The sequence below is a fragment of the Erpetoichthys calabaricus genome, chromosome 4 (genome assembly GCF_900747795.2).
Source record: "Erpetoichthys calabaricus chromosome 4, fErpCal1.3, whole genome shotgun sequence".
Classification (NCBI taxonomy): Eukaryota; Metazoa; Chordata; class Cladistia; order Polypteriformes; family Polypteridae; genus Erpetoichthys; species Erpetoichthys calabaricus.
The window spans coordinates 116,702,088-116,727,744 of record NC_041397.2 but is presented as its reverse complement, the minus strand read 5'-3'; the positions used below and the strand labels follow the sequence as shown (position 1 = coordinate 116,727,744).

The window sequence follows — 25,657 nt, the reverse complement described above, 5'->3', positions numbered from 1 at the left end:
GAGGCTGGCAAGTTCAGTACTGTCTTTGTGCTAATAAAGTTTAGAGTTTGCCTTTTCTGTCTAATTCTATTCTATTCTAAACAATTATATTTCTCCTTTTAGTACTCTTATATTTGAGTCACTTTAAAAGTACTTCCCTCTTAAAAATAAAAGTTATCATAGTCAAAACAGGCCCAGTCCATTTCTATTTTTTGCCTTATGCCCAGTTATGTTAGGTTAGGCTCCATTCCCCAGTTGCCAATGTTTGGATTAAGTAAGTTTGATGATCATCATCATAAACAATGCATAGTTTGCTGAAATTATATGCTATATAATCTAGTTGAATGTACCTTTTTTTAATGAATTTAGTATCTATAAAGCTACCTAATTATTTAACTTCAGCAAATTTGAAGTATTTTCAGTGTAACCTTTATGGAATAAATTAGACTACTACTTTCACTTTAATTGCACAACTTTATTTTGAAGTTGCATTCATCCAAATCTTTGTGTCTGTTTTATTCTATACATACCGTAAACATAAAGAAATAACTCTTATATACTGAGACATTCTTTCCCAAGCTTAAACCTGATACTGCAACAATAGAGTCTTCTAAACAACTCTGAAATGTGATTCAGAAGTTTTAGATGATGGATAGATGGATTAACACTAGAATTCCTGAAACCTACGAAAAAATTTGTGATCCCGACCCACCTTAAATCCCTTTGTGTTGTAAATGCGTCGATCAGCACAACCAGCAAGCAGCCTGCTATCCCATATACCCGCCCACTGCCGCAGCTCAGTTTGCAAAGAATGTTCCCACTGTTCATTAATGTAGTGAGGTACCTGGAGTTTTTTAGAGGGTAAATAATATATTTTCATTTGGAATACATACATTTCATGTGTGTTCCGTGTCTACAACAATCTATGGAAACACATCGTTAAAACAGAAACATTTTTCATGTTTTAGTAATAATTGACAAAATATAGACATGAAGTGTATAATGTGTGAAGCCTGAAGTCCAAATATCAAATAAACACTTTCACAAAAGGTACAAATATAACAAAACAAGTGCGCTTTTATTCAAGAATATAGCCAGTGGAATTTAAGTACTGGGGAAGTAATCTGTACAATCTCAAGATGTATTGAGTAAAATGCAAAAAAAAATTATAATCAAATTTAGTTAAATAAAATTATAGGCATTGTCCTTATTATCAGAGCTCAGCTGCTAGCTTTAAAAAAAAAAATTGACATCTAGGTTGGCTACAGCAGCCACAATGTCCTTGAACCCGGAACAGTCTATAACATAACCGGGATGAGCCGTGCAATGAGGCCATATACAGTCAAGAGTAGGTGCAAAGGGCAGGAGTGCTTTTATTTTCACAATCCCAAACAGGGGTTCAAACCCCCTAAATGCAAACTTTGCAGTGCTTCAATAAATAATCCAATAAATAGCTTTCATTAAAACAAGTGCTCATCCATGAAAGTTAAAAGTCAATCAATAAATAAATTAATCCATAATGAAAGTGAAACTAAAACCATGCAGTTATCAGGTTCATTTTTTTTTCAGAGGCTCTTTCTCCAAGTCCAGCGTGCCTTTCACTCTCTGTTTCCCCAGCTCATCCCCTCAGGTATTCTCAGCTGGAGGAGATGCCAGCAGCTGCTGTCCCACCTCATCTCAGCACATCATTCCAACTGCAGGTTGCTTACTTCCAACTTTCACCACATTCCAATCTCACTCCTACCTCTGAACTGATCAGTGAGGCACAATCCGCCCCTGGAGCACTAATCGCTCGCTCCCTCCTTCACTGGGTCACTGACCACCTGCCTCTGTACCTTTTCTGCCCTTTTCCTTTCACTTTTCTTTTCTTGCTCAGGCTCTGACCCTTATACCTCCATTAGCATGGCATTCATGACCTTTGGAAAATCAATGAGAAAATTGGAACAAACCTAGCCCACCAATTAAAACCTCGCCCTGTCAATTAAACATCCACACTCACACCCACGGAGCACAAGGTGCACCATTTTTGTTTAAAATTTTCACCACCCCACTCTTTTCAAGCATTTGTTTATAGTTGTTTATATTGTTTATTTTCTCATTGCCCTTATTTCTGAGCTTTGTAAGAGTAAGAGATTGAGCATACTGAAGCCATTATGGTTGCTTGGCACAGACGTCCTGATGTTACTAAGGGCCTTTGAAGGCATTCGGTCTTCATATTGACTTGACAGTTTCCACAGCTGTTGCTTGCATTGGAAGGGGTGGGTTGTTGATATTCCTGCTTTTTCAAACTGACATTCTTATAGCGTGGGTGATTCCTAGACTCTGAAAAACTATATGACTTCAGTTTTTAAAAAAAAATCATATTTTTAATGCAGAAATGTATGCACTAATGTTGTGCTGCAACCTGATTGATTGTGGAACCTTAGCACAGTTGAAGTAGAAACCAAGATTATTATTCATTCTTGTTGTAGGTAGTGTTTGTAAAAATATGAAAAATATGTGAAGTAAGCATTTTGGAAAACTACATAATGAAATCTGAATAAGGAAGCAATTTGGTTTTTTTTGACATATTCTGTATTGCATACTTCATCTATTTGAGACAGAGCTATACAATTCATGGTATGTTATATAGAGAGAATGCCTTGAGCTAGCACTATGAATAATGTTTTGTGTGTAGGGTGCAGTGGAAATATTATATCACTATTTTTTGTATTTAGCAGTGTCACCTGGCCAATAACACTTTCTAGAAGTTTTTATGTACTTCAATAGGTCAGTTTGCCAGTTGCATTTTGTATGGTATTTTTTTGAAGGTGTGCTATTTTAAATACACTATATAAAACTGCCTGAGTAGTGTATGTTGTGTTTTCATAACAAAGAAATGAAACGTTCACTGTAATTGATTGTGACTGTCAATTAGCAATACAATTTGCTCTTTGTTTCTACTGATGTAGATTAAAGGATTTCTTAAAGATCATCTCCTTTTTCTTCACAATTAAAAATCTAATCATTCTTTTTCCTTAATATGTTATCACATTTTTAAATTTAAAATAATAATAATACACCCCACAGACACACACATACACAACAGTGGGCTCATCTGCTCAGCCTCTATTTACTTTATGCCTTGATTAACAAAGGACTGCAGACTGTGACAACAAATAGCAATTAGCTAATGGTTTGCCATGAGGAGCTGTTGGTGTGTGCTGCACTAGGCACATCATTCATAGCCCAAGGTCAAGCATTTTCCCTTCTACTTAGTGCAGGGTGGTTTTACATTAGTATGCTGGTTAGCCTTTCTGTATTCTCCCTGCATTAATAATATCATTTACTTCTCTGCCAGTCACCTAATTCATTTGTGTGTTTGGTCACAGTTATTTTTATCAATAAAGTTTATTATTATTTTTTTAAGTTGTGTCAGTTTTCTTGGTCATACTTTCTAAGTCAGACAAAAGCAAAGTCACTATATAATGCTCTTTCAGAATTTGTAAATATGATTTTTACAGACCGTTGTTTTGTTAGATTGGTTTGATATGTTTTACATGATAGCTGTCTGCATTGGTATCAGGTCAATTTATCAAATGGCAGTACACACATACAATTGTGTTTTCCTCCTTAAAATATTTAATGAGATCTCAGCAGTTTTTGTAAAAGAACTGTTTTAATGAGATGCATGTGGGGTTTTATAAAAGCGGGTAGTTCACATTTACAATTTGGGATGTCAACCTTCTTTTCAAAATATAATAGTTGCAAACTAGCTGAATAAATAAAGGTGACAAGCACACTGGTTTATAAACAGAATAAAGAAAGAAGCTTTTACTCTGAAGGCTAAGACCAAGCGCATCACTAAATAAATGCTCCATTCACAGATATTTGTGTAGAACATGAGAGAAGTCAGCACAGAGTAAAGAACCCAATCAAAATGCTTGCATAAATTAATGGCCAGACTAATGCCACCCGCTAAAGTAGTGTCTTCTGTCAATGGTATCCCAGGAGTTAAAACTCAGGCCCTGTTACCAACCTGGACTCCCATGATGCACATTTTAATGATATCCACTGTCTTATTTGACATGTTCTGATCAATGTCCTTGCCTCTCCTGCTCTTCTCCCTACATGATCAATTTTCACTTCTTCTGTCCGGCTTACTCTCTCCATTCTTCACAAAAAGTACATCTCATGTGCTTCCAAATGTTTCATATCTGTTTCCTTAGCATCCAAGCCTTCCAGGTGTCTACGGTATTAAATTCACTAGTAGTTATGACATTTCTATTCTTGGATGCCATCTTATGGCCATTGCAGTTCTTAATTTAAATTCTCTCTCACATTAACCATCTTCTGTGATATTAAAGCTATTAAACTGGCACCGTTATTCCAATACCTTTCTGTTAACCCTTACTTGCAATCTATCATATTCATTCTTTCATGTCTTCATACTTGTTGTCTAGTTCTCAACCAGATTATCTCTGCTGTGGTATTGAGAGAGTCCAACATAGTTTGTCTCTCAGTTTTTACACTTATTGTTCTCATTTGATGATCTGAAAATCAGTTTTTCTTCCTGTTTACATACTCTGCAGTGCTTCTTTCTCAGTTGCTTCTGCATAAATGTTGCCTAACTCTTCTCCCAGTGATAGAAGGATTGCTTTTGTATCTTCACCAAGTCTCACTCCTGCACTGTTCCATACACAGTAGTAACATCAGTCTTCAATCTTTCTGGTGTATTTCTATACACTGTAAAAGAGAGCGCTATATAGCGCCCGACCCGGCACAGAACGACACAGAGGCACTATAAAACACAAGGGCTTTATTTTCTTCTTCACCCGTGGGCGCACGTCTTCCCCGTGACCCACAGGTAATAGTCTCAAAAGCACCTCTTTCTCCATCACACAATAACTCACTCTTTCTCTCCCACCACTCCACCACAAGCTTCGTCCTCCTTCCTCCCAACTCTGGCTCTCTGAGCGGTGGTGGCTGGCCCTTTTTATACCCCACCCGGAAGTGTTCCAGGTGCTTGGCCACCTGGTCCTAATTGCCCTTCCGGGTGGGGCTGAAGGTATGACCAGCCAGGCTGCTGACTCCACGCAGCTCCCCCTGGCGGCCATCTGAGCCCCCAACCAGGCTGTGGAGGACTCCATCTCCCATGCGCCAGGTTGGGGAATCATTGGCTGCCAGGGAGGCTGCCACCAAGCGTCCCGGGGGAGGTATTGAACAGTCCATGGCTGCTCCCCCGGAACAGATGTAGCAGAGGCGTCCCTGCAGGGCATGGGACCCGGCTGTCCTTTACAACACACTGTAAGATAGTCCTCTGTCAAAAACCATTTCATAATTAACAAAATAGACAAAGACATCTTATCCATCTTTTATTATGTAGACATGACCAAAATTCCTGTAAAGCTCTACTGTTTACATTACTTGTAAATTACACTACCTTTTACATCTATTACCTCAGACAACAATTACGAGAACAGGCAGGACAAAAAAAGTTACAAATGTACTTTTCTTTTATTATAAATATTTCCAAAATATAGGCAGAATACAAGTGTGTTACTTAAAATAATGTAACCCAATAATACCAAGTTGCCATGTGTCTTATTAGCCACTGGTTCGGCTTGATCCTTGTTCCGATATGGTCAGGCATGGCCCTTGGGTGGAATTGCAGGTAGCATGCCCTGTCTATATATGGCTGCTAAGAGAAAGATGGTCTCCTTAGGCTAGAAAATGGCAGAGAGAGAGAGAGTTTTTTTGTTACCATGTCTTTATGGTCATCTGGCTTCCTTGATGCTCCCTAAAGACAACTAGGATAGGTTGACTCCTCTGTTTCATTCCAGTCCTGTTTAGGCATGACTCAGTTCAGACAGATTCAGTCCATATTTCAGCCAATGTTTGTGTTTCCAAAACCTACCTCCCTTCCATAGGCACCTAAACTCATTCTATACATTTCACTCCATTATTCCATCCTATCCATTCCACTTGTTTCTGACCTGTTAAATAGCTTTTCATTTCACCCAACCTGTATACTCCAAGGCTAGCTGCCCTGTCAGTTCCTTCCTTTTAACAGCACAACAATTTGTTTCTAAAGTTTTTTTTGAAGTACATATTTTTGTTATAATATTATTACACTATGTTTGTAATAGTCTTTAATGATTAATTCTTCCATCTTCTTCTTTGTATCACCACAAATACATTGATGTAAGTAAAGCTGTAATTAGTAAAGCATACTTTACAACTGTTGAAGAATGAGTTGTAGACTAAGGCGTAGACTGAGTAGTAGTCAAAAACTTGCATAATCTCATAAGCTGTTTATCGGACAGATTGAAAAATTCAAGTGAGTTTCATTTCAAGTATTATCTCCCAGTGGGGCAATTTAGAGAAAACAGCACTGCTGCTACTGTAAGTTTTGACATGACTTTAACCTCTCAACACATCTGACAGTCTAAACTAAAATAGTAACGCCTAGATTATCCAGAAAGGTTATTTTTCTGGTCTTAGTTTATTTAGAGTGATGTGATAAAGTAAGAACACGTGAAGTGATACAGTAAGAACACAAGACAACTGCAAAGCAACTTCATTCTCCCCCTAAAACACCACCTGGAAATTCACCTGACCACAATGAATGGAGAAAATGATACTATACAAATGCTAACTGCACACATTCCCATAGTAGATGAACAGAGCAACATATCTTGTAAGTATTTATGCACAGGAGCCAGAAATATGAGCAATTTCCACTAGGGTGAGCTAAAATTATAAACTGAGGAAGTGGCCAAGAACACTGCACTAATAACCTAAGACAAGGCTGTGTACTTGGAGTTCACTCATAGGATAAGCCCTTAAGTCAGGCATTTGAACTATTGCTGGAAAATTCAACAAGGTCTAATGGATGAAAAGCTTTTTATGATATATGCCAATTCTACACCAGTACACAATTTGAAAGATCAGAAAAACATTTTGTAAATATCAACAGAATTAAACAAGTCAGTGTATATTGACACTGATTCTTTCCAACAATACACTAGTTGTTTAAGCTATGCATATAAACAGGCACAGCAGTTTGACTCATCTTACCAGTGTATCTCAATTATGGTATAAACTGGAATGTTCTAAGGTGTTTTAAGTTATTGTGTGCACAATTCCTCTTTGAACTTTTGTTCTTTTTATTAATTGCCACATGTAAAATGCACTCATTTAGCCTCAAATATGCAAGCAGTATCTTTTATCTGATGGGGCCTTTACTCCTTATTCAATTATAATTTTTATCTACTATAATCCCGGTTTTGCTGACATATGAAAGCAAAAGATTAAATTGTTTTTTTTTTCTTTTTTTTCAAATTTAAGTATCAAAGACATCTTAACGGCATAGACAGCATTTTCCATCCGTCACAACAGAAAATGTTTGATGCAGCAGTATCTATGTGCATTCATAATGTAACCTTGAGTGACCTGCAAGTTGATTAGACTTTAAAGACAACATCTCCTGTCTGGTGTCTTCATTGCGTGAAAATCATCCAGACTTTTTCACTGCTCTATACATGTACCATTTCACTATTTTCTCTGAATCTTTAACAGCATTTCCAGCAACTTGTTTCCAGCAAAATACACTTTTTAATATTTTTTTGAGAAAGTTTAAATCAGAATGAATGTATTTTAGCAGCTTTCCAACATAAGATTTCTATTGTTTCTTCTTTAAAATGTGCCAAGAGTTAATTTATGATACATCATATAATAAAATGAGCAATGTCTACTGTTCAATTATCTCCTTGCCTTCATTTATATCGCATCTGCTTTTATCAAAATCAATGTATATATCATAAGGACACGGCTTTTCATAGACTTCTTAAAATGATGCACAGATACATGTAGGCAACTACAGCAACTTCATGGATCAGAGTTCTGTTTGGCCGCCTCTAAGCAACATTTCCTGACGAAAAAAATAGGCTTTAAGTAGAAACATACAAAGAATCTGTTAGTTTCAACACCACAGGAGAGATGGGGGCCACTGTCAACCTCTTCTTGAACCCACCATGAATTCAAAGCAGGCCAAAATTATAAAATGGATAAACTAGCTGTGTTTTAATTGTGAGTTAAAATACACAATGGAAGGATGCATATGAGGAGTACACAAAACAAACACAAGAAAAACAAAACCCCTAATGCCTGTCTGCGCCTTCCTATACTGGTCTGTTACCCTGTCTATTTTGTGGGGTGGGTGGTCTACTTATCACCTCCACATTATCACCAAACACCTCAACCCATCATTTTTTATAGCCATATTTTGGTCTCTGTTCCTCCTACCACCCTGTTCCTTGTGTCTTTTCGAATTCCATCCAAGCTTCTTTAGCAATTGACCAGAAGAGTCTTTTCAACCCCAGTCTGATACCATTCTAATACTTTTAAGAATGCCAAGAGTTCCCCAACAGAGCTTGCAGCCCTGAGCCCGAGTTTTTTATTTATTTATTTATTATTATTTGTTTTAATAGTGAACAACTTTGTTTATTCCGTATACTTGAACATTGTTTTATGAGACCAATCCACCTTCACAATGATTCATTGTTTCATGGCACTAACTGGCTTTGATGCTTTTCTTCAGTGTAACCAAGTCAAATAAGCATTCTGCAGTAGAAGTCAAGTCTGTGATGTGGTCATAATCTGTTGATTCAGGATCCGAGTCTATAAAAAATGTTCATACATGAGTGTCTACATGGCCAGAAGCAATCTTGTGCAGATCAAGCAGAGTCCTGTTTTTGACTATATTCAGGACAGTCTGCATGACATCCAGACCAGAGCCCTCAGGTTTCTTTCTCCTTGAGTTCATTGGCATGATCTTGTTCGTCTTCACACTGTGCCTTAAAGAACTTTGCAAAGCCTTCCAGGGCAACATTGTCAACCTCGAAATAATGAGCTATAGATGGGTAGGTGTAGTACACAGTCAGCACCATATTGATAATGTGATTGATGGTGAGCTTACGGTTTCTGTGGTAGTTCTGGTAGATTTCGGATGCCATTGTGATAGTTTACTTTGCCATTGAGATAAAAAAACAAAGTCAATAAAGTGAAGGTGGAGCACAAAAAGCTGTGAACAAAAAAAGTCATTGTAAATGCATTAACTTGGCTTTCTCTCTGAGTGGTTGCCCCTAGCCAATTTTTAAAATTTTAAAGTTCTTGTATACTCCCTGGGACCCTGTGTCATACATAGTTTGTTTGTCCTAAGGGAGAAATTTGGCTTTTTATAGAAGATGTTTAAAAAATAAATACATAAGTAGGTAGATAAGTAAGTAAATAATTAAATTTACACACATACATTGGAATGACAATAAAGCAAGAAAATTAAAAAGAAAGTAAAAGTACTGACTTGGCTGTCACAGTAAGGTATTATGCAGACATGTTGATGTTAATATAAAGAAGCCCCAGTAGCGTTTCTAGACACACTTCTGCTGAATAATTCATTGGCTAAAAGTACTAAGAGAGGACATGCAGCATTGTTCATAATGGCACTCAGTTTTGTTTTAATTCTCTCCTTTGCTACGATCTCCAGGGTGTCCAGAATGTGTCTCATAACTGAGACTGCCTGCCTCTCTTGAAGTAATGTTACCAGCCCAACACATCACAGCATAGAAAATTCCACTGGCCATTACAGAGGTATAGGAGATGTTAAGACTAACTGCACACACTACTTGAAGAGGAGCCTTGTTAGTAATTTATGTTTTGATGACTTAGCAAATGAAAACAAGCGAGATCTGACTCATGTAAGACAAAGATGTCTTTTTTTCATTAACAGGGTTGCCCAAATCTCTATATAGCAATTCACAACTAACATGAAATGTGCCAGGATAACACACAGTACAGGTAAACATACAGAATAAAGGACCTCCTTGCTAAAACTTGTCAAACTCAGACATTCCTATTTTATTACTCTTCATCTTCACCACATTTGTCTGCTTCTGCACAACACCTCCAGAGTAATGACTTCCAGGGTGCTCTTTCTGAATATAAAAGATACCACCCCTAAAGATATTCCATCGTCTCTACTGAAACAATTTCATTCATTGTTCCTGCCAGATCTCACTTTGCTTATCGTTTGCTTATCTCACTGCTTTTTGACATGGCCTCAGAGGACTCTGCCCTTATCCTGTAGAGCCTCCTTTAGTCTGTAATCCTAGAGCTCACTGTATGGTCCAATAGGACCAGTTCAAGTAGCAAATCAAAGACTTCTGTTGTCACCGCTACAGATTCTGCTGCATGCATTAGACTAGTAATGAAATTTCATCCATCTATAATTGAATCCTGTTATTCTAGTTTTGGGTTTCAGGAGATGGAGCCTATACAAACAGCAAGGAGAGCAAAGCAAAAATCAACACTGGACTGTGCACCAGTATAGCACAGGGCAAACTCACATGCACACGTCAATATAGAGACACTAACTAATATAACAAATATGCTTTTAGGATTTAAAAATAAAACAGGAAAGATCACCATGCCTACCAGGGAAGACCATGCAAACTACACAGCCACAATGGGATTCAAACCCAGCACCCACTTAAAATTCTTCAGTGGCAATGTTTGGTACTTTTTGGTCTTTTCACGACTTCTCTGCTAAATGGATTTGTAGCTTTGGAGCAGATAGTGCTATTGCAACTACTGTCGCTTCTTATTATTTGCAATGAATAAGACACCTTAAAAAGGAATGTATTTCTTAATAATTTAGCATTTTCCAGAGCACTACGCTTCTTGTGTAATTCCCTCTTTTGTAAAATAACTGCAGAGTATCTGTCATGTTATTTGCAGAAAATGTATTGACATTCTTGATTGAAGTTGACAGCGTTTCATTGATTTTCTAAGCCATATTGAAAAGCATCGCATCTTGTACATGCACAGACTGCATGAAGAGGAGTCTTTATGCCTAAAAGTACACCTTATTAGTGGTATTATTTTGACGACTTAGCTTAGCAAATGAAAACATGTACAATCTGACTGAGGTAACACAAGAGCATATTTACGTGAACAACAAATGTTCCTAAAGCACAACTTAATTCTTTTTCTAACATCACTATAATCTTCTAGTTTTCAGTAAAACTTAACCACTGAATAGAATATTAACAATAATATGCTGAATTCAAAACATTTATGACAAAAAAACTGATACAGTATGATCAGCATAAGGTGTAAAATTACCAAAAATGTATGCAAGATGCAATATTACTTCTGCATATGAAAATTTTGAACTTTAAAAGGTCAAAGCTTGAGCTTTAACTTGAACTCAATTTGTGAATTTTGTGAATTTCTTAGCAGTGATTTGGCTGTTGTTGGTACCAGCTTTAAAATCCTGAAACTTTAAAAGTTTTAGAAAATCAAATGAGCTTTAAGTCAAATAAATGTAAATTGTCCACAAAATTTCATATAAATCAGACCATTCTTTCCTAAGAATTATTTACTTTAGACATGAAAACACACATCATTTCCAAAAATAGTGAAAACATGCCAGGAATATCAACAGTAGATTATTTATTATTAAAACAATACTTCCATATATGAAATTTGGAAAATGTTAAAAAGCTGGATGTATTAACCTTTTTCTATAATAACTGAATATCTGATTATTTTATATTTCTGTAGTGTAGGATTATGCACCAGTACATGAGAGGATAGATAAAGGTAATTTTTTTTCTCGTCATACACATTTCATTGTATGTTGACCCTGTGTTAACCTATATGACAAATAAACCTAAACCTAAACCTAACCTAATGATCCAAAAAAAAACATTGAAAATCTTCAGAAATCATTCTCTTTGATTGGTCTGTGGAGTTGCTTTTACCATGGATTGTATGTGTTACTGTGAAAGATTGAATTCTACTTTTGAATACTGTACCTAATTTGCACTTCAGAATTGGTTGCTGTTAAGTATAGTGTTCCACAGGGGTCAGTGCTAGGGCTACTCCTATTTTTAATATATATAAATGATTTGGACAGGAATATAAGTAACAAGCTGGTTAAGTTTGCAGGTGATAAAAAAATAGGTGGACTGGCAGATAATATGGAATCTGTTAAATCATTACTGAGGGACTTAACATACAGGCTTGGGCAGATTTGTGGCAGATGAAATTTAATGTCAGTAAATGTAAAGCATTACATGTAGGAAGTAAAAACGTTAGGTTTGGATATATAATGGGAGGTCTGAAAATTGATAGTACACCATATGAGAAAGATTTAGGAGTTGTAATGGACTCAACACTATCAACTTCCAGACAGTGTTCAGAAGCCATTAGGATGGCTAACAGTATATTAGGTTATATAGCATGATGTGTGGAGTACAAGTCCAAGGAAGTTATGCTTAAGCTTTATAACACACTGGTGAGGATTCATCTTGAGTACTGTGTGCAGTTTTGGTCTCCCAGCTACAAAAACGGTCATAGCAGTACTGGAAAAGTCCAGAGAAGAGCAACTGGGCTCATTCCAGGGCTACAGAGGATGAATTATGAGGAAAGATTAAAAGAGCTGAGCCTTTTCAGTTTAAGAAAAAGATGATAACGAGAAGACATGATTGAAGTGTTTAAAATTATGAAGGAAATTAGTCCAGTGGATCGAGACTGTTATTTTACAATGAGTTTATCAAGAACACGGGGACACACTGAAAATATATTAAGGGTAAATTTTGCACAGACATTAAAGTTTTTCTTTACACAAAGAGCCATAGACACTCGGAATAAGATTCTAATTATGGTAGACAGTAATAGTAGGAACTTTCAAAACTAGACTTGATGTTTTTTTAGAAGAATTAAGTGAATAGGACTGGCAAGCTTTGTTGGGCTGAATGGCCTGTCCTCGTTTAGAGTGTTCTAATGTTCTAATGCACTTCCTAAATGTTTCTGAATCTGTGGAACTTTACTAACTCAGCCACATCATGACATTATAGACATCTTCTAACCCAGTTTGACTGATGAGCTAAATGATATGTTTCCTTTTGTAAAATGTCTTGTTTTACCTTTCTTATACTCTGCATTATTTTCTAGAGATTAAAAAGTAGTCAAAACACACATATACTCCCTTTTTTCTTTCGTTTAATGCTTCTCAGAACTTGTTGTTCATTGGCCCTTGGACAGTTTTAGTTTGCATTGATGTAGCCTGTATGATCACCTTTTCTTTGGGAACAGAGGACCAGAATTGTAAAGCCCACCTTTTGTTTGTCTAGAGAACTGGTGGTTGCGCTGGAAGGTTGTCAGATTATTCACTGTAGCATTGTTGTATTTAATTTCATATGACTCCATGCTGTTGTGAGATTTTTGACTATATCATGAAAAATTGCGGAAGGTGTCACAGGGTGTGGATATCTATTGTTTTGTCGTGGGGTTACCTATATCATCTGGTTAAGTGAATGATTTGGAAGTACAGCCTGTGTAGCTGAACTGAGCATGATGCTTTCTCCCTTTAGCTTATGGAGAGCTGGCTAAGGCACAGAAACTGGCTATGACTTCATAGCAGGACATCCAATGATTGAACAGTATGCTGCTCACAAGGTAATGTTCAGTTTGTGTCCACACTTGTAGACAATATACTTCTGAAGAACACATTATTTGTAGAGCACTGTGGTGTGTTGTAAAGTCTGCATCCCATGGTATTACTGTCTGCTACGTCATCCCTTCTGCCATCACATTTGTTACAGGTATGAGATTTGTTAGTTTTTTTATTTTTATTTTATAAAGTTTCACTCTAAAGTGACAGGCAATATGGTATTGCCCTCTGGAACATCCACTCAGTGACATCAAGTATTTACAGTATATGGTGTGTAATTTTCGTAGTTCTCTTCTTAAAGGGGAAGTGAATGGTTGTGATTATCATTAATCTTAATGTGGGCCATTACTTAAGGTAATTTTAGATGATAGCCATATTATAAACAAGGACAGCTATGTGGAATAGCGGGTCCGAGTCTGGGAATTTAGCGGCCCATTTTTAAATAAATAGTTGAATGACTAGGTTGATCTCCATGAGTGTGCATACGTGTTTGTGCAGCTGTGGGAGGTTGGTGAAGTAACTGGGGTGAAATACAACTGAATGTGCGGTCTGTCTCAATTGCTTCATCGACTGTTTGCAGTACGCGATTTACGCGCTGCGTCCACGGAGGCATATAAGGGAGAGCCAGCATGAGAAAAAGGAGGACGAAATAAAGAAAAATAGACTAGCCAGGAAGAGAGAAAGACGAGTGAGGGAATGAGGTTAAATGGAGAGACAACTGAGATGCAGAGAGAGAGAGAGATCAATAGCGCTCATGCTACATGGAGCAACAGGCAGGTGGTCTAGTTTGAGTTTCAGGGATGCAGGATCCTGAAGATGAAAATAGTGCACTCCTACTGAGTGATTTCCATGGAGTAGGAGCGGCCCAACATGTAGTGTCTTATGCGGACGCCGAGCGATAGGCAGCGGGAGACTTAGGCAGCTCACCGTGGTGCCAAAGGATTGGCGAAAGTTGAGAAACAGGGACCTCAGACAGGATTTGAAGGTTGACTGCTCCTGTCAGTGGGCATCTCCTCCTTCTCTGAAGTCCAAACAGGATAAGGAGAAGAGATGATGGATTTGAGAAGGTAACACAGAGGTTCATTTTTTCATGGACTGTTTCTGGTTTTAACGTCTGATTTTAATGGATATTTATCATATTTTAACTTTCATTTTCACCCTGTTTTTATGGATTATTTATTTATTGATGGTCGGAGCACTACACTATTTTGGACACTGTTGTTTTGTTGGATTTTAATAGAAGTACTTTGGCACTTTTATGCACCTACCCCTTGTCTGGCTATATGTGTCCTCATCTGCTAGGCTCATCCCTTGGTTAAGATACAGACAGCAGTGCTTCAAGAGGTTCCCCATATACTGGGAGTGTGGAGCTGACCCATACCATCACAATCTAATAAATGCAACCATCTTCTGTCTCAAGAAATGCAGTGTAATGAAATTAAACCTCTTATGCACTGAGGGGTTTCTGCACCTAAATTATATACGAAAAATAAACAGCTGTTATTAGTTTAGTTTATGTAGTAAAGTAGCTGCAGATGACTGAAGAAAAGTGATTACTTATATAATTAAAAAACCTTAGATTACAAAAATATCACTAAATAAAACTCAAAAAAACATTTTGCACTTTTAGGTGATAGGGTTTTGCGTAAAATGTTTTACTACATAAAGGTAACTTAAAATAAATCAATTTAAACGCTCCTACAAAAAAGGATTTGCCATCAGAAACACCACCAATCACCCAAAAGACCATTAACATTTTAATGTTAAATAATGTTCGGTAATTAACAATTAAAATAAGGTGAAAATCAATGGGCTGTGAGGGTCAATATTGGGGAAACACTAATTTTGGTTAAGATAAAATAACTTTATTTGGTACTGACATTAACTTGGATTGGATTAAATAGAATATGTTATGATGAACTTGGCTGTTATTAAATTTAAAACAATACATTTTAATTAAAAAAAAAATTATCAATAAATAAGTGATTTATGATTCAGTGAACTGAGTACCTGTTTCTTCTTTGGGAAAATGTTTACAAACCTCTTGGATTATCGTTTTAAAAATAAACCCTTGGAAGATTTTTATCAGTCACAGTTTAATAATTAATTTATTTACTTTGTGTTAAACAATAATTAGTTTATATAATATTTGAACCTTCATAAAATTAATTTACAAGAAAATATTTTGATTTTGCTTAATCAACACCTTCTTCACTGAAGTGTGTTAAATGTTTGAATTTTTCTTAGTCTTAAAGCTGAGCTTCAGCTCTCCACTCCATAACAGAAATAAATTAGGTTAGGACTTCCAATTAAAAGTTGTAAAAAGGGATTACACCTTAATGTAATAAAATAATTAACCATATATCAGTGGGAAGAATTACCATTTGTTAGTGCTCTGACCTGCCTCATTTTCTGTGTTCTCATTATGCTGTTTCCCCTCTGATCTGATTCTTTTTCACAGCCTAAAGACTTCATCAGATTGGTATTTCTAAATTGCTCTGGCTTAAGAAGGGGTGATGTGTGTGGGCATCTTATCCAGAGCCTGCACCAGTCTTGCATCCAATGCTTCCGGGATAGGCTTTGAATCAGAGCAACCTTGAAAAGAAAAAGAAGATTATGAACATTAATTCATTACAAATACCATCTCAAAGAACTCTACATGAACACAATGGTAGAAGTTACAGAAACAAATACACTTAAATCTCACCTACGTGTAGATTCAGGAGTTGCTGGATTATTGTTTGATCTGGTTTTAAATCCAATTTTTTAGACTCCTGGCCATTGCCTTAAAGTATATACTGAGTTCACTGTATGCAGATGCACTCATAAAAAGAGGCCTTTCTGTTAGATGTAACTGATGCATTTTATGGTTTTCACTTTCATTTGTGCACTCTTCCATCTTAGTTGCTGTGAAGCGAATTATTGGCTCAGATGATCGCTGCAAGTCTTTTCTGTGAAAAGGTTCATTTATTTCCTTTGTAATGCAGAGCACAGATACATGCTAAATGTAGAGCCTTTAAGAATTTCAATGCTCTCCTTCTACCTTCTGCTTAATCCAGATGCAGTTTTCTCTTCTCTGTGTGGTGGTCGGTCACAGTAACTTGCTTTTTAGGGAAGTGTTGATGCGTTAACATTTTTCTGTAAATTGCATCCTTTTCCAGTGCTGCCTGGACTCTAAGATTAGCCTGTACAACAGGCATTGTTCATTGATGATTGTGAATTACAGCCGTTTCTTGCAGAAAGATGAGTCTAAAAACACACCTGTCACAGAGCTAATAAATTTTGTAGGTAAACTCACTTTGACTTGGGTCATTACAGAATCAGAATGACTTAAAATAGCACATCCTACTTGGAAAAAATACATAAATTACCAACATAAACGTCATGTTTCATTACATCACACTAAGCTTTAATTACATTTTTCCATTATACATTATTAAGACTAGACATTTGGTTCGCAGTATACTAAACTTGTGAAAAGAAATGATTTATTCAAAGCAAAAAAAAAAATTGCAATCTAAGCTAAGTATAGGAGGTATTTCACTGAAAGTGGTAGCTGCATCTTAAAAAGTCTAAAACGCTGAGTTAAATTACAGCCCAGGATGCACATAAGACAGATTAGCAACTTCATGCATGAGACAGTTAGCCCAAATCACCGGAGATCTTCATTCATTTAACATGCTCCTATTTGGAATGTGTGAAGAAAGTGAGGCATCAAGAGAAAAAAGGCACAGTCGCTACAGGAATGTTCACTCTTCACACATTTGGTAACCAGACTGAGAAATAAACTTGGGTTTTTCAAGGTGGGTGGCAATAGCAGTAAATTATTACAACATTATGCTGCCCAATTATGGTAAAAAACAGCATTGCATATTGGATAAGGCACTTCTCTCTTACACTTCTAATACACCCAAAAAACTTAACTGTTTTTCCAAAACTTCCAAAAACAAATATATTGTATTAGTAAAGTATGGTAATCACAAATGCAGAATTTTACAAATGTGAATATAATCTGCAGTATTCCAAACTCTTTAACACAAATACTGCTTACTGTATGTAAACATATTCTTATTGATCAACAGAGGAAATTGCTATCACTGCAGGGTGTCACTCAAGACCCAGTGTACAGTAGGAGAAATTCTTTTACTGTGTTTGAGGTCTTCTAGGGCACTAAAGAACAATTTGTTTTAACCTCATAAGGGTACACTAAAAGATAACATATCTATTCCTTATAACACTAGAGATTGATGGCATCATCCAGAATCTTGATGGGTCACAGCTTAAAAGGATTTATTCTTCTTGGTCCATGAGCCTAGAAATGGGAGGTGGCAGTTGGAGAAGGGCTCAACTAATGAAAGGAAGGGAGCCCAGCGGTGAGAAGAACAAAGGTGTGTGGTAGTGGCTAGGTGAACCAACTGCCTTGCAGAGCCGTCAGGGACCCCCTTTGTTCAGTTAGTCCCATTTATTTAGTCCTTTTTAAACAGATGCATGCTTAATTTGATCATTGTCCTACCAGTAAAAGCTATAACTTTTGTTTGAGTAAATGAGTAATTAACTGTTTATTCCTAAAGGTATGTAGGACTGTTCTGACTGATTAATGATAGATAGATAGATAGATAGATAGATAGATAGATAGATAGATAGATAGATAGATAGATAGATAGATAGATAGATAGATAGATAGATAGAGTACAGTACACTATGACCTTTCATCATTTAATATCGTGAAATAATTGTTTACACCATTCACTTTAGATGCATGACCTCAGTTGCCAAATTACTTTCTACAAATTATTCAGCTGAGTAGCTTTTAAAAATGGCCCCTTACTTCTAGCCTGTGCATGAATACTAACTTTAGAAATAAATCAGCTTATTTATTCATTTTCACATGAGCTGGCCATTTATCATGTTGATATTCTGTGTCTAGAACGATTTTCATTTGGACAAGGTTTACTATATATAGGTGATTTTCTTGCAGAATAAAAACTGTTTCATCAACTCTTTTTTTAGAAACCACCACACTGTATAAGGTTATATAGCAAATTCTCTTTTCCTCTGAGGCTTAGTCCGCACGCAGTTCTAGGTATCGCACCACTCGGCAGCTTACTGCAGATAAGAGTGAAGAATGATGCCCTAGATTTTAATGGAAATTTCAAAGCGCATGTAGCAATAGGGTGTAGTTTTGGCAAAGAAAAATGACATGGCTCACAGGCGTGAGAGGTCATCAAGAAAGATAAAGAAGTAGGGCACCCGCTGTCCCTCCACAAGGTATGCTCGCTGAAAAGGAATTATGGAAATTTGCTATGGGATGGAGGGAGCAATTTTTAAAAAGGTTTTATAATTCCTGATCATTTATCTTTGGCCTACAAGGTGAATTCCTTTGCCTTTTATTGATGGATCAAATGCATTTATTTCAGATTACATTTCCCACACTCCATGATTTGCTTTGAAAAAATGTGAAGTGTTTACAGACTGAATAGAAAAATGATGTCTTTATTTGAGTAGAATATGGCTTAAGATGCTTGCGTTGTTTTTATAAAGCTCACTGTAACATTTCTGGAAGGTGGGGTAACAACAACAATGTGTTTTAATTTAATTAGCAAAAAACATTTTTAATTTTAAGAAAATTATAAATGTAGCAGCTTGAAACAAACCAACACCCCAGCTAATGTAAAATAATGGTTACTTTCTGTTTATTAGTAGATTCGTGTTACATTTTAACAGGTAATCTAAAATATATGTAACAGTAATTTCCACATACTAAGGCATCTAAATACATTTTTCTTAATGATATAGTACTCATTGAGCAGGTTATTTCGTTATTACTACAAATATCAATAATGGAGTAAGTAAAACATATTTCTGCAATTTGTATAAATGACTAGCAAAACCACCATGTGGAAGAAGTGAGAATAACATGTCAAAGGCATCCCAGCAATGAATGAAAGAAAATGAAGAAAATGGCTGGCACACAGGGCACCGACTCTAGCAGCTAATATTTTGGTAAATGTGTGTCATTACTAGACATTGGAAAGTTTGTTGAATGCAGAATTCTTTATAGTAATAGTTTCTAGATGGCAATACAAAATATTACTGTTTGTTTTTGAAATAGTGATACTTAATAAAAAATGTAATCCAGGTGAATCTGAAACATGAAATCATATGGAAGACTAATTTAGATAAAGGTGGCACATTTCAACAAGTGTTAGCTACTGCCTTACAGTTGTCCAGTAGACTGCATCTGAATCCTGGCCCAGGGTCTCTTGCTGTGGAGTTAGCACCTTCTCTATGAGTCTACTTGGATTTTTTACTCCAGGGACTAGGATGTTGCCCCTCTCATCCCAAAGATATACCAGTTAATTACTGATTCTAAATCTTCCTCATATTAATGTAAAAGTGTGGGCCCCACAATTGTTTGGAACCCTAGGCACTATGGATTCCTACTTACCCTTGATGCTATATGTACAGCCTTTGGCTAAATACCCAAATTAAAAATGTTATGTTATGTGTTCTACTAAAGCTTACTTTAATCAACAGCTGTACACTGCCCTAGCATTAGTCTGAGTACCCTGTTATGGACTGATCACCTCCTCAGGGTTAGTTCTTGCCAAGTTCCCAATACTCCAATACTGTTAAGTGTGTTCAGCAAAAAGATGGATGGATGGAGAAATAGTTTTGTTTCAATTCTGATTCAGTTTAATGTTTTGTTTTTTTTTGTAATGAGCACTTCCACTTACAAGCCCAGAATTTTTTACAATATTACAGAGTATGCCTAAAATAAACTACAACAAATCTATAAAAATAAAAAAAATGTAATATTTATATATGTATATTATATATCTATAGATATTTTTGCATTACTGATTAGTTTCTAAAGGCATCTAAAAAAACCACAACCAGCATGCCACATTGCACTAAGGCACAGAGAAATGTCCATGATTCTTGTCTAATATAGTGAGTATGTTTACATGTGCTTTAATAACCTGGGGCCTCATGTATAAACGGTGCATACGCACAGAAATGTTGCGTACGAATGTTTCCACGCTCAAATCGCGATGTATAAAGCCTAAACTTGGCGTAAAGCCACGCATATTTCCACGGTAACTTATACCTTGGCGTACGCAATTTCTCCGCTCGGTTTTGCAGACTGGCGGCACCCAGCGTCAAAGCAGTGCTACTGTTCCTGTGTGATCACCCTTTCTTTCTTAGCTCCACATTCCTGACGCGGCTTTATCAATACACTGAAATTAACTGCATATTGTTTATTAGTGTAATGCATCTGATTGTAATTAACCTGTAGCAATATAATGGTCCAGGGAATAGCCATAGTATTCCAAATACCATAACTGCTTTAGCGTTGTTACGCTCACTGCATCTTGTTCTTCTTTTTGTTGCTCCCATTAAGGGTTGCCACTGCGGATCATCTTTTTCCATATTACTCTCACTGCACCACTCGGAGTATTTATATCACTGTATCTGAGTGTGAATCACAGCAGCAGCTGATCGGAAAGAGAATTATCGGTATACAGTTCCAAGTACACACTACCTCAACCACGGCAAAAAGCGTCAAAGCCTTTCCTGTACGGACCTCGCGTTTCAGAAACAGTTTCATCCCAAGAACTATAAACGCACTCAATCAGTCCATCAAGTGCTCCTTGTAGAACTTGTAGAACTGTTTGTACTTATAAGTACAATCACCTCACTGTAAACTTACACTACAGTTATAATATTGCACAACCTGTGCTACTTTATAAAGCGCGTATGATGACAATATCATTTTTAAGATGAAATGCAGCAAAATATGTTGCTTATAGTATACAGATAAAACTTTAACTTCATTTAAATAATCTGCATTGTTAATAATTAAACATGTGAGGACACGGTGCCGCAGCGTATAGCTAGTTCACGGATAGCTCCTGCCTTGCGCTGTATTATTGCTGGTGCTGACGCGACACTGGAAGGATAGACGGATAGAATAACTAAACATGTACTACGAAGATATTTCAATGTTCCTTAAAAGTTTTGAAGAATCGGTGTTCTAAGCTTACATATGGCTTAACGTCTATTACAGAGCTGATTGTGTGGCGATTGGGTATTTGGAGAAAGAAAAGTACGTTTGAAAGAGACAGTACTTCTGTAATAAATTATTTCATCGAAGGTCGCACATGGCGCAGCAAGCCTCTTGCGTGAGATATGAACAATCACTGCGCCACCGTGTTCCCATGTTTAATAACATGCTTTCATTGCTATCATCATGAAAATGATATCACGTATACATCTCAGTATTTTAATTATTCAGAGAGCTGTAATATCTCGAATGTAATGGATTCTGTGTCCTGTCGGAGAAAGAGAAAGAACGGAAGCACGTAGTGATTCACACACATAGAGCACATAGAAGATCAAATACAGAACAAAGCATTTATCGTGCTACTTGAGTTGATCTGTCACTCGATCAACTTTCTTTTGTTGATTATACCACTGTTTAAACCAACAAATAGTAGGTTTTTCCTTTGCCTCCACTTGGTATTCGCTGAAATTCTTATATTTTCCCCTGTGCTTTTCCCATTGTCTTTTCATAGAAGGCTATTTATATTGATTTGCATATTCAAAGAGGCGTAATTCTGGGAGGAGTTGGGGCGGGACAGAAGGCGCGTGCACATGCGTTACTTTTCACGCTGATCGGGATTTATGTAGTGGAAGAACGTGAAATTTTGCGTGCGCACAGATTCCTGCATCTGGATTTTTCTGTGCGTACGCACAATCCCGCTTTTGTGCTTACGCCATGTTATAGTGTGAGTTCTACGCACAGTGTTATACATGAGGCCCCTGGTTATTCACAGAATCTCGGTTTCAAAAAATCAGGATTTTGATCTCTGAGAAATCAGGATAACACAAGTAGATTTCTCCATGAGTATCTGATTATGTGGCCATGTAAACCTTTCACTGAGTTAAAGTTAAGGATTTTGAAGACTGCACATGTCTATTGCACTCTGTTAGTAGAGCAGTCTGTGACCAGTTACATCATCCTGAACATATGAACACAGCGACCAGCAGCAGCAAAAAAGAAATGGATAGCAACAGATCTGTCTGCCATTAAAAATTGATTTAAGGCCCATTTGTCCATTTGTATTACGAAATTATTATTATTATTTTAGCATTACCAAGATAAGTTCACTTAGAATATGCAAAAATTATAATAAAACAGTCTCAGCACGCTGAATAAGATACACTGAACCAGTCATGAACAAGGCTTATTGTTTTTAGAACATGTTAAAACTGACACTTGAGGTACATCCCCCTCATAGACTGAAATAATCAATTAACACTTATTCATATCTAGATATTAACAGTCTATCTACACATTATTATTATTAGCTACCCTGCATCTCGGCCATGGATAAGCAGCTTAGGAAGATGGATGGATAATCATTTCCTTCAGGATGTCTCTTTTCCATTAAGTACACTCTTTTAAAACATCTCTGTCCCACCATTCTTTGATTCACATACACATCCAGCATCGACAGGTAGAAAATTCTCCTAGTTGAATAAATGTCTCTCAGAAGTCGCTAATGAGTAACTGAAGTCATTTAATTCAAATGTTAGTGACATCAAGTGCCCCTTGCAGGACACTCAGATGTGAAGAAGAACACAATTACTAATGGTCAACGAAAACAATTGTTTTGTTTATGAAAAAGCAAAATAAAGAGTATAAGTTCTAAAACAAAATAATACAGCACATACTGTAAGTATTGTGTCCATCAATAAGTTTTAACAAAGGTTCAGAGGGATGATTTATTATTACTCATCTAGCAGAAATATTTCAATATATAAACAAAAGAATCATTTGGTAGAGCTAGGATCAAAGTTAGTTTGCTAAAACACAGTTACTAAAACTAGAAACAATATTTTATCAAATCTCTTTATTTTGCAATATGTCAGATGATGTCATTAACCTCAGTGGTAAAACTAAAAATAAACTGTAAGACAAAAAGGAAAAACGATGTAGGGGGACTCCTGACATTGTCAAAACTTCTTAATTTAGTTCTATTTTTCACTGGAGCCAAGTCTATCCTGACATCCTCAAGTACCAGAAAAGAAACAGTCCTGGACAAAATCACCCATCAGCACCCACACTCACAATCACAGGGGGCCAGTGTGGAATCACTAGTTAACCTAACCTGCATGTCTTTGGGCATCTGTGAGAAATATAAGACTACCTGGATTAAAAAAATGCAGACACCTGGACAATGTACAAACTCCACATGCATAAGACCAAGAGTAGAATTCAAATCCAGGATGCTTGTTTCAGTTACTGTATAGGACAGATTAATTCAGTAGGCAGTGAGTGTGATTGCCACTGCAGGATATTCACTGGAGAAAGAGAATAAAATTTAGTTTTGTCAATGGAAACAATTGTTTGCTTATTAAAAAGCAAAATATCCTTGTATGCTTGAGGCAGCAGCTCTAACTGAAATAATGAGCCTTCAGCCTTTCTTTAAATACTGAAACTGACGGGACCTCCCTAATGACTGGGAATTTTAAGAAGGTCTGCATCTTGTGATCACTGTGTTCACTTATACAAAGGGTAATACAGCCCTTTAAAGTTTAGATGTTTAAATGATTAATTAAAAATTGACTGTAAACTTAACTTGAAGCGAGTATAGAAATTTAATAACTGTTAGGTCATGCTTCTCAGCTTTGTTTGTATTCCTTGCTGCATTAAATGTTGATCATCAAGGAAATGATTTGAATGGCCTGGCAGTCCAGCATTACAAAATTCAGTTCTGCTTGATGCAAATGATTGAACTAGTATTTTGGGATCATGTATCTTAAGGTTATTTATATATATTTTTTATTCAAGGCTGTTTATGTGCCATCTTCCGTCTTAAATACTACCCTACACCAGATGCAAAGTATTACTAACAACTTTTTAATTTGCAAAATTTTCCTACGTTTCCCTGTGACATACTGCTTCCTTTATGGTGGGTTTAGAACATGTGATTTTTTTGATTGTTTCTGTTTATGTCTATGTTAATTAGTGTTCTCTTATTTTAATTCTTACTTTGTCTTTTATTTTTCTTTTCTACATTATGTAAAGCACTTTGAGCTACATTATTTGTATGAAAATGTGCTATATAAATAAATGTTGTTGTTTATGTGCTACATGTTGTGTTGTGTACGATTCATCTGCATCTTCATTTTCATAACATTCATAAACTTGTACTCAGTATAAAATAACAGCATATCCAGCACCCAGAAAATTGAGTGTGTTCTAGTTTGATTGCATGAAAAATTAACAGGTAACAGTTAAAATTCCTGTCCCTGCACAAGCCTATAGGAAAGCACTGTTGACGTATTTGAATAGTTTAAGGTGAACAGGCACTCTCAATTAATGATTTCTTGAATACAATGTGTTTTTCTGGTGAAAAAGTAAACGTTGCAGCCTTATTAAGATTTGTTTTTTTATCAGTTATCTAAAATACTTTTGACGTATGATTTATTAATTGTTCCATAATTCTATGACAGATTTTTTCCCCCCTTTTCGCTGTTAGGCAAAGTCTGTCCATCCAGTTTCTAGCCTCAATATCTAGATCAGTGTGGAAGGAAGGCATCTTTGCAGTTTGGCAGTCCATATTTAAAGACACCCACAGACAGACCAAGACAGTTTAGAATTTCCAGTCTACCTAACCTGTACATTTTTAGGATGGGGGAGGAAAACAGGAGAACTTTGAGAAAAATCAGCACAGGCATAAGGAATGCATGTGAACAAAGGCCAGGATATGAACCCTGAGGGTATAATGCAAAGTTTTACTATTATTTTAGGCAAATGAATGCACTGCATTCTTTCTATGAACCTCTGTTTAGGGCTGGCCAGAGGAATGCTTGTAATTGGCAATTGTGTTGCCATCTATCTATCCATTTTCCAAACTCTCTTGTTCGGGGAAGGGTCACAGGGAATCCCAGCAAGCATCAGACACAAGGCAGGAAAGGGCGGCAGGGAAAACACACATGTGCACATATATGCACACACACACAGACCAATTTAACAAAACCACTCCACCTAACCAGCATTTCTTTGAACTGTGGGAGGAAACCAGAGCACCTGGAGGAAACCCCCCGGTACACAAGGAGAACATGCAAACTCCATGCAGTTTTATGTCATCGTAATTAATTCAACAC

At 36.6% G+C, this 25,657-nt stretch overlaps 1 protein-coding gene and 1 pseudogene across 13 annotated transcripts in view; one reads left to right on the top strand and one right to left on the bottom strand.

Annotated features, from left to right (window-relative positions):
* The window catches only part of dmd (dystrophin), a 2,688,357-nt gene that overhangs the window by 1,514,190 nt on the left and 1,148,510 nt on the right, over positions 1-25,657 (top strand). The gene's annotated exons all lie outside the window — the stretch shown is intronic.
* On the bottom strand, positions 8,654-8,975 carry LOC127527448 (ferritin, middle subunit-like; annotated as a pseudogene).